This window comes from Thermobia domestica, chromosome 4, assembly GCF_964235325.1.
Source record: "Thermobia domestica chromosome 4, izTheDome1.hap1.1, whole genome shotgun sequence".
Classification (NCBI taxonomy): Eukaryota; Metazoa; Arthropoda; class Insecta; order Zygentoma; family Lepismatidae; genus Thermobia; species Thermobia domestica.
This window is the reverse complement of record NC_137457.1, coordinates 324,584,514-324,595,921: the sequence shown is the minus strand read 5'-3', so window position 1 is coordinate 324,595,921 and position 11,408 is coordinate 324,584,514.

Below are 11,408 nucleotides of genomic sequence, written 5' to 3'. Positions count from 1 at the left end.
CATAAAAATCGGCAAGTGGTATGATAAAGGGGAAATATTTTCGATTATTTTTTTCAGTATCTCGCACTGTTTGCAAGATTTGAGCCCTCTTGTGATTGGAATTTCTAATTCATATATGACGAGTGTTTTCTTTCTTTTTTGCATGCATTATGTATTAAGTAAATAAATTACACACACAATTAACTATGTCAGTTATATACGGAGTTCATTAAAAAAAAAACTCTCCAAACAATGAAGAAATGGTTTACACTGGAGAAATGGTTATCCTTCGTTTTCTTATCATTTGGCCATGAAACAAACACTTGAGAGATATACAACCCCTATATACAACTATATAATGTTGGAATATTAAACTCGTAGGGTATGAAGCTTTACTTTTAAAAAAATTCAGTACTTCCAGTGTACCCTAAAAATTTAATAAAGAACTAATGGCCATTTTTTTAAATATTCATTAGAACTGGACAATTTACACAAAATTTAGAATCGACCAATGAAAACGCCACGTTTCTAGCAATTGTGGGTTCAATATCTCATTGTCGAAAGGACTGGAGACAAACATATAAACTTTTATGTGGAGACAAACATATACCCGTAAATATAGTATTTTAATACAGATAATAATTGGAATAGTTTTATTTTCAAGTGCTACTTTTTAATATTCGCAATATTGGAATTTTTTTACTTATATTTTTCACGCGTTTGAAAAAAAGGATATCATTACTAGTAAAATTAACCTAATAGAAACATTTTTCAATGTTTCCAATTTTTCCGGAAAGAAATCGAAAAAAAACTTTTTTTTTACCAATAGTTTCAAAATTTCCGGAAATTTTACAACACTAGTTCAGACACACTTGTACTTTGTCCAGCATTAAACTCTGATCTTAGTTCCGACGCAGTTCGCTGCCCGTCCTGTTTTACCAGTCTACCCAGCCTACGACGTCCGACTAGTGATGGGTAAATTCCCGGGAAGATATTTTTCGGGAATATTCCCTGGGAAGATTCCCAGAATGGGAATTTATCCGGGAATTTATGTTCAATCGGAAAGAAAACTGCATTCTCTTACTATATTATGATTTCAAAGTTGAATTAATTTTTATATCACAGCATATTATATTACTGTTGTCCACAGAGGATTCTTTAAAATGTATATTCTGAACGGTACTATGTTACTTTATTAACACTTTACTATATTTAGAAAGTACGCATAAATGTATATTTATTTACAATATGTTCTATCAATTAAATATGTATGAAAAAAATTATAGTAAATTATATAGTAACAGTTTAAATTTATATGTGAGTGGATTTGCTCAACTTCACTCTATTGCTGATATTATAAACACAATGTTATAAACTTATTAGATTGGGTAAATGCTAGAAGATACATGTCTCACCAATTTATCAACATTTGCTAGATACTTACTTATCTTTATATTTTAGCACGTAACATTGCCATACACGACCTTTTATTCTACATATTTCTCGAAATTCCATACGTTAATTCACATGTAAAAGAAGTCCGAGTACTTCTTCAGAAATTCGAGTCACAGAGAGGAGACAGACCGACGTCTATTACTAATAGTGGTTCAGGGTTTATCAATAGTACTTCATCTCTATTTCTACATAATTCTAAATTACTTTACAAAATGGTTCCTTTTGATCATTTGTAAATTAGTGCTTTGCTAATTTTGGCTGTTCTTTAGCATTGGGGGCCATTTTTGCACCTACTTTTTTGCAGTATTCTATTCCGATGCGTTTGTTTTATGGTTTCATACGTTGAATTACGTTACCAACATTAAATTCAGACAGCGTTGCAGAGCGAGCACTAGCGAATGAAGGTGGGTTAGAGCCCCGTATGGCAAGTTGTTTTCTATCTTCGTTACCAACAATTCACTTTCTTTTCTTACATAAATCACTTCCACCTACCTTTCCGTTTTGTATAAATCCCCTACTGCCCTCAAAAAATATGTTCGATAATTTCTTGACCACCTGAACATCACTATCAACTCATTTCTTTCATAAATCATCCTACTTTTTGCTAGTTTTGGGCCCCCAATTCTAAACAATTACCATACGTTTTACTGCAAATGTAAATGGAACCAAAAATTATATTATTAGTTACATAAAGTACCGTCAAAGAATTTTAAACTTTTTAACCTCCAAATTCTTTAAAACTTAAAAGTAAATCATAATGTATTAAAATAAGGTAGTTAGTCATATTGTTCTTATAATTTGGAAGATAGACTAAAGAAATGGAAATTAATTCCTTTCCGGGAATTTATAGGCCAGGGAAAAAACCCGGGAATATTCCCATTTTTATAATTCCTTCCCACCGGGAATATTCCCACTGCCCATCACTACGTCCGACATATGTAATGAGGTGGGGTACCCAATCCCTCAACGTTTGGACATCGTTTCTCCTTGGTTTCGCCACTTGTTGAAGACACTCAACACATCCCTCCTCGAGCACTTGACAAGTCCTGCAGTTTCCGAAATTCTCGTACCGAGTGTTTCTGAGTGAGTACTTTCTTCAAAATAATAGTAAAAATTATAGAAAGATTTTCGAGACATTCGAGTCGAGTCGAGTCGAGATATACGTTTGTCTCGACTCGTCTTGAATTTTACAAAGTGTGTTTCGACTCGAATTCGAGTCGAGTCGAGTTGAGATTCGAGACATGTCTCGACTCGTGCGCATCTCTAGCCAGATTTTTTTTGTGCCACATCTGTCTCAAAGAGATAAGTTTTCATGTGGTCAGGGCCGGCCTTAGGTGTTGCGGGGCCCGATTGGAAACATTTAGCGGGTCTGTAGAACCAGTATATTCATTTTATTTGTAAAACGTGTAAAGAGGTGAAAAACAAAACCACATTAACCGACACCGGGAGGAAGTAGATATCTATTTGAGGGTATGCTTATTATAACCGCCATCTTGAAATCGGCCATCTTATATCTCGCTTGACTTTATGAAGTAGGTAGGGGGTCATATAGTATATCAAATTGTTCTGGAATTTTACGAAAAATACAATGGTGAGGCATATGTTTCCAGAACTTTATATTTGTAAGACATAATGAAACGCACATTGAGATGAATTCGTTGGCTCAAAAATTTCTTAGTGGCTGTATCTTTCTGAAAATAAGTCAAGTCAGGAAAACCTAATGTACGCTAATGAGAACATCGTAGGTAGCTACTTATGAAAGATAAGTTATCGACTGCAGACAAAACGAAATGGTGATCAAATCCGTAGATAGAGACTTCGCCGCCCCTACCCTCACCTTGCCAAGTTTTTTCTATTTTTTTTCTTTTTTGCATGAAAGACAAGCATCTTCTGTTTTTATACTACACTGAATAGTTACTTGGACAGATCATTTCAATAACCACAAGCGATTATTACGTATTCTTTTACAAGTAAGAGTTGTTTTCACTTCACAAAACACAAAACTACCTTCGTTAGTATACAAATCCATTTGAAGAACAGTTATGGAAATTTGCAACTATTTGCAACGATTCATATTATTGATAAAAATACATACATACAATCAATTTCAATACATTAGAAACTGTATCTTTTCAAAATGTTCGAAGTGAATCACTGATTTAATTTCCAGTAACAATTGTAAACTTTTGTAATTTTAATCTGTATGTGATCACACAAATAACGTTTTAATTCGATTCTTTTAAGATAAGAAATATTTTGTGAAATGTAATGGAAATTAGAAGGAGTCTTATTTCTGAATTTCACAATATTGATAGATGGAGGAGAAGAATATGTATATTTGTATTTAATATCCAAAATATAGTTTGGCTATACATATGTTTAAAATTATAGAAATTACTTAATTTCTTAACGAATGAAAGTTCTGAACTTAACTTTACTTATTATTAATCAATATATTAAAAACACATTAATATTTACACTTCCATATATATAATGTGTGTGTGTATGTTTTGTATGTATGTAGATAGATAAAAGTCATAGATACGTATGCACAAACATAAATCTGGTACTGATCAGTCTTTGAAAAAGACGAAATTCTTTGGATTAAGTTCTGACTCTTAAACCCATATTATACAACTGCTTCAAGTTCGATCATGTTAATTTTTTCCCCTTGTTTAGTTTAATTTTTAATACTCCCGCACAAACAACAGCTTGTGTGTGTTTCTTTAAGCCTCTCATTTCCATTCTTTCATTCTCATCGTCGCATTGTGATTAATGCGATTGGGTAGAAAAGCATGACAATCTCATCACAATCAAAATGCCGAAAGCGTATTTCAGACTTTGACCGTTGATTTTCAAAACACCCCTGCGTACACTATAAGTCACTACTCCGCACCTTGTATATCAGATTGTCATTAAGAGATCATAATAACTTCTGATTATATATAATATAAAGTTACTATATTTATTTATTTATTTATTTATTGAACAATTTCCCAGATACAGCATAACTTTGCCATTTTACACAGGGACATGCTAACAAAAGAAAGAAAAAAAACAAGACAACAATAACAACAACATAGAAAAAAAAGAGTGTAAAAGTAAAACTATTCCGTCAAAGCTCGTTTAATTGCTCTTTCAAACACTGGGTAGCTCGAAAAAATGTCCACATCAGTTGTTACTTGATTATAACTGTTTGGTATTCTATAAAAAAGAGACCTCTGTGTAACAGGCAACCTAGGACGGGCAAGATGGAATAGGTGGGTATTCCGAGTGATACGGGAAGGGACACGTAAGGATAGTTCCTGGAGTAATATTTCCGATCTTAAGGTTCCATTAACTATTTTATGTAGATATTTCAGGTCAGAGATAATTCTGCGTACTTCAGGAGTCTGAATATTAAGATGTCGCAAGAGCTCCTTCTTAGATAATATTCGAAGTGCAGGAACACGAAATCGGACTATAGCAATGAAGAAATTGAGAACAGAATCAAGTCTGGAGAGATGTGTAGGTGCTGCCATGGCCCATATGGGAGAGCAGTATTCGATCTTGGGCGCTATTAAAGTCTTATAAAAAGTTGCTAATGAAGAAACAGTGCGTAGTTCGGTGAATCGATAAAGAAGTCCCAACATGCGCATTGAATTCTTTAGTATTGAGGAGATGTGGTCAGAGAAGGTGAGTTTTGAATCAAAGATGACACCAAGACCGTTATGACTAGCAGAATGTGTGATAGGGGAATCGTTGATATGGTATGTGGAGGGAATAGGAGACTTTTTCAAAGTAATAGTAATACTGTTACATTTCTTACTGTTGAGTTTCAAGTGCCACATTTCACACCAGCCTGTAAGGTAATTTATGTCTTCCTGTAGAGCAATTGTGTCATGAAGACACGATATTTCTCTGTATAACTTACAATCGTCAGCAAAAAGCAGAAGACCACTAGGTTGAGCTGATAAGTGCGTGTAGAGATCATCCATATACAGGACAAACAGTAGAGGCCCAAGTACACTCCCCTGAGGCACCCCTGAGATCACGGGTTGGGGGTTAGAAGTCGCCCCTGAAAGAACAACTCTCTGTTTACGGTCCTTCAAGTAGCTTGTGATTAGAGAGAGAAATTTGCCATGTACATTAAATCTATTGGAGAGTTTATGAAGAAGATGAATGTGACTGACAGAATCAAAGGCCTTCGAGAGATCAAAGTAGATAACATCTAATTGAGTATTGTTATTCATACATTTGACTGCACAGGAAAGAAGAGTACTTAAGTTTGAGAGACTTGAGCTTTTCGGTAGAAAGCCGTGCTGAGAACTATGGATGTAAGGTGAGGTGAATTTAAGTAGCCTGTCTTTAATTATTTTTTCGCAGATAATTGATATTACAGAAAGAAGAGATATTGGCCTCTAGGAGGATACATGATCTTTAAGTCCTGATTTATATATTGGGGTCACGTGAGCCAGTTTCCAACTGGTGGGATAATACCCTTCCTTGAAGCATCTATTGAATAAGATAGATAGAGGAACCGCAATAACTGAAGCAGTTTTGTTGAGAAAGAGAGGACTAATTTTATCAGGTACAAGTGATCTATGTGGAGATAACGATAGCAAGAGAGCCAGAACTTCGCCCGGGGTGGTAGAGAGAATGGATAAGGTGTCCGAACAGATGGGGTGGAGAGGGGGGAGATGGGTTGTAGAGGAAAGGGAAGTAAACTTTATACCATGTATCATAAATCATGTATAACAAGCAAGAGCTTGTTGTGCCTTATTGGTATGTTTGGGTTGCGAGCGAAGTGAGCAACAAAATTTTTACCAAATATATTTCTTTGCAAAACGAAAGCGGGCGCCAATACATTCTCGGGGTGGCGAATCGTTTACTCATTTCCAACACTTTTTCTTTCTTCATACTAGTTCGGCGCCTTCTTGCTATCAGCGCCCGGGGAGACAGCGCCGCTCGCTCCCCAGACTACGGCTCTGATGGTGATAAGACAATCACAACCCGTAAGAAACTGATGGAAGATGCATGACATATTTTCCATTCGATTATTTGAGTTAGAAGACAAACCTTCATAAGTAGCCATCGATTCAGTATGCATTAGTATACATTCCGTTTCCCTGGCTTAAATTTAAAAAAATACATCAACGAGATTTTTCGCAGGACAGGGCAAAGTTTGTTCTCAGGTTTTGTATTTTTAATAAAGCTACAATAAGAGAAGGGATATGCAAAGAAATCGCACTGAGGCTAATTTATTTGATACCATATCGGTATTCATTGTGGTATCCCACGTCATGATCTGTAAGAACGCCAGGAACTTTTACTTAATGGAGTGCTCAAAATAAAAGAGGATGTGAGTGGACCCAGAATAATGATACACATTTTTACACAAAGTCAAAGAAAATATTACTTTTTAGCCCAGGGGTGTATGTGTGACGGAATTTGGGTTAGTGGTAAGGGTGTGCAGAATACTCCCTGGACATAATATCTTTTTTTAGAACAGAAGTTGTAAAAAAATAAAGAAACTACTGCAGCAATAAGTTAAGAAAATATTTATTTATGTCTGGATGTACTTGACAACCAAAAGTAGCAGAGCCATCTTAACGGTACCATAGCCACTTGGCCGGGGGGCTCTCGAACAGAACGGCATGTACTAGGAGCAAAATTTAGTCATAGAGACCACAACACACTTGTTTATTATCGTGCCTAATGAGCTGTTAAAACGTCACTGGAGAGTAGATTAAACTTGACAGTAGAGTAGACGGCACCAGCGCAGGGCTCCCTTAGGCGGTGGGCCCAGTTGGGTGCAATCGATCCAATCGACTTAAGGATGGCCCTGTATGTAGCGGTCGGTGGAAACGACAGCTTCCCACCCTGCAATTTTATCAAAACGATACACAGCCCTCCACATTAAAACGTACATCTTTCTAAAGGAAATGGTAAAAGAAAATTTTTGCTATACATTCCAGTACAAACGTAATAGAAACGATTGGCGTAAGTTTTATTTCGAAATTCCAAAGTGCGGGGCTGGTGTTTTCCACTGGCCATCTTAAATCTCACATACCTTTCTACCGGAAGTGCTACAAATAAAATATCTTTTGATAATTGTCGGTACACACGATTGACATTAATTTGTTTTTGGAAATTCCAAGGTGAGGGGTTGCCGATTCCACAGACCACCACCTGAAAACTTTAAATCTCTGTATCGGAAGTAGTACAAACGTTAGTTTTTCGTTACATTCCGGTACAGATGCAGTATGAACGACTGATATTCGCTTTATTTAGTAATTCAAAGGTGGGGCTGCCGCTTTCACAGATCCCAGTTTAAAACTCTTATATCTTTGTACCGCAAGTGGTGCAAATGAAAATGTTTGCTGTACACTTCGGTACAGGCGTAGTAAAAACGATTGACATACATTTATTTCGAAATTTCAAATTGGCAAGGTGTGTAGAAACGGCAAAATACTCTTGTATCTTTGTACAGAAAGCGGAACAAATAAAAAAATTTGTCCTTCATTGCGAAACAAACCTAGTACAAACGATTGGCATACGTTTCGTTTCAATGACTGAGGAAACAGCAGCCTCCAATTTAAAACTCTTACATGTTTGAATCGGAAGTGGTACAAGCAAACAGTTTTGCGGTATATTCAGCCACAAATGAAGTACTAACTACTGACTTAAGTTTTATTTTGAAATTCCAAGGTGGAAAGGCTGTAAAAACTGCAGCCTCCTCTTTAAAATTCTTACATCTTTGTACTGAAAATGGTACAAACGAAAATTTTGCGGTATGTTCCGGTACGAACGTAGTTCAAACAATTGACTTACGTTTTCTTTAGAAGTTCCAAGGTGGGAGGTTGTGGAAGCGCCAGCACTCAGTTTGAAACATATCTGTACCGGAACTGGTACAACCAAAAAGGGGCCGTGGTTGCTCAGTGGTATAGCGTTCATCTCTTGTGCTTGGGGTCCCGGATTCGATGCCAACCTACACCAAGTAAACTTTGTGGTGGACAAACACAATGCGCTAGGGTTTCCTCGCGGTTCTCCAGTTTCCTTCCACTTTCCTTCACTTCCGTTTCATTCATTTCTCATCGTCGTCGTCTCCTTTGTCATAGCGGGCATAAGAGTGGGACGTAAAACTCAAAGATTTCATTTCATATATGGTACAAACGAAATTGTGTGGTGCGTTCCGGTACAAACGAAGTACAAACGCTTCACACGTTTGCGTCGAAATTCCAAGGTGGAAGGGCTGTGAAAACGGCGGCCCACAGTTTAAAACTTTTATTCTTTGTACCGGAAGTGGAACAAACGAAAACTTTTTGGCACAGTCCGGTAAAAACGTGGTACAAGCGATTGACATATGTTACGTTTCGTAATTTCAAGGTGTGAGGCTCCCGTTTTCACAGTCCACCATTTTAAATGTCTTATATTTTTATACTGGAAGTAGTAAAAATTAAAATGTTTGTGGTACATTTCGGTACAACATAGTACACACGGAAAGTATTTGAAAGTTGATAAAATTTCTTTTCACAATAACTCGGAACAAATGAGTCAATCTGGATCTTGTTATTTATTCTTAGAATATAGTTATAATTTGGTAACTTGCCAAAATCAGTACTCTAATAGATTAATTTATTGCTGAGTTATTAGGAAAATAAATTTTGTCAACTGAAGAATACTTTCTTTCGTGACTGTACAAAAGATTGACATGATTTGTTTCGAAATTCCAAGGTGGGGCTGAAATTTCCACAGACCATTACTTCAAAGCTGTTATATATTCGTACTGGAAGTGGCAGAAACGAAAGTTTTCGCCTAACATTCCGGTACAGAGGTAGTACAAACGATTGACATACGTATTGTTTCGAAATTCAAAGGGGGCTGCTGTTACCGACACTGTTATCTTTGTGTCGGAAGTGGTACAAACAAAAATCTTTGCTGCATATTCAGACACAAACGTAGTACAAACGATTGGCATACGTCTTATTTCGAAATTTCGAGCTGGGTTGGCTGTGGAAACGGCAGAAAGCTCATATTTTTGTACTTGCTCCATGTTCACTCTGGAATTATTATTTAAATAACTAAAATTTTTCTGACCAAAGTATGCATTTCTTTATTTCGTAAGTTTCCGTAATGTAATGTTATCTTCCTCAGGCGTTAATATGTATGTTATACGAGCCTGGAAACTGTTACGAAATCATTTATTTTTAATAAAGAAATGTGTACTCTGGTCAGAAAGATATTAATTATCTTATATCTTTATACCGAATTTGGTACAAACAAATATGTTTCTCGGTACAATCTGATACAAACAAACTATAAACGATTCACATACGTTTTATTTCGAAATTTCAAGGTCGGGGGGCTGAAAAAAGTCTCTATGATAAACACATTATTTGACTGTATGACTTATAATTTACCGAAAATATTGAAATGTGCATAGGAGAATACAGCTTTTGAAAGCGTAATTGTTCTAAATGATTTGTATTTTACGAACAACTCACTACTGTTTAATTCCCACTTACCTTCCTTTCTTTTTTCTTTTTATTTTACTTAGTTCTAGAATATATCGTTATTGTGTTTACATTCTGGAACTTTATAGGACCTTTTTAATTTTCTTTTTACGTCGGCTCTGTGCTGCGTGATGGTCCTATACGTTTTACTCTTATATATTTCCCCTGGTAGAGATATCATATAAATGTTTCATATATCCCTTCCAGTTTTCATGCCATAATACATTCGCGATGTCTTAAATCATCAATAAAGGCGACAATATTATTGACGTTGTGAGTACAGTTAGTACACGGCTTACGATTAGAAAGGCTTACGATTCGGTTAGGAGAGAAACATTGTACAACGTTCTTACAGAACTTGGAATACCGAGAAAGCTAATTGGATTAATTAAGATATGCTTAAGTGAATCCCAAAGTAAAGTCCGGGTAGGAAAATTTTTGTCCACGAGCTTTCACGTCGAAAATGGCCTGAAACAAGGAGATGCGTTGTCGCCATTATTATTTAACTTTGTGCTGGAATACGCTATAAGGAAAATCAAAGATAGCAACCAGGGCCTAGAGTTGAACGGCATTCATCAGGTGATGGCATATGCTGATGATGTAAATTTAATAGGGGATGATAGAAGAACAGTAGAAATAAATGCAGAGATCTTATTAAATGCTTGCAGGGACATGGGTTTAGAAGTAAATGCAGAGAAAACTAAATACATGGAAGTGCGTCGGGACAGTAATACGGCAAATTGTGGAGGCGTTAAAATATTAAATAATACTTTTGATAAAGTGGATACTTTCAAATATTTAGGATCAATATTAACAGACGAAAATCATATTCACGAAGAAATTAAATGTCGACTAAAAGCAGGGAATTCGTGTTACTATTCGGTTCAAAATCTCTTGTTGTCGCGAATTCTGTCGAAGAATTTGAAGCTTAAAATATATAAAACGATAATCATGCCTGTTGTTCTGTATGGTTGCGAAACATGGTCACTTACTCTGAGGGAAGAACATAGACTGAAAGTATTTGAGAACAAGATCCTGAGAAGAATATTCGGACCCAAGAGGAACGAGAATGGGGAATGGCGGAAACTTCGTAACGAGGAACTACATAGTTTATACGGTTTACCCAACATTGTTAGGGTCGTCAAGTCTAGGAGGCTTAGGTGGGCAGGCCATGTAGCTAGAATGGAAGAAAGTAGAAACGCTTTCAAAGTCTTGACTGGAAGACCCATAGGAAAACGACCATTAGGAAGACCTAGGCGCAGATGGGAGGATAATATTAAGATGGATCTCGCAGAGATAGGAATACAAAGTAGAAACTGGATGCAGTTAGCTAAGGATAGAAGTCAGTGGAGAGCTTTTGTGAACGCGGCACTGAACCTCCGGGTTCCATAGGCCATAGAGTTAGTTAGTTAGAGTACAGTTAGTTGGGACTGATGGAAGTTGTAACATACCCTGTGGGAAATTTAAAGGCAAAATGGG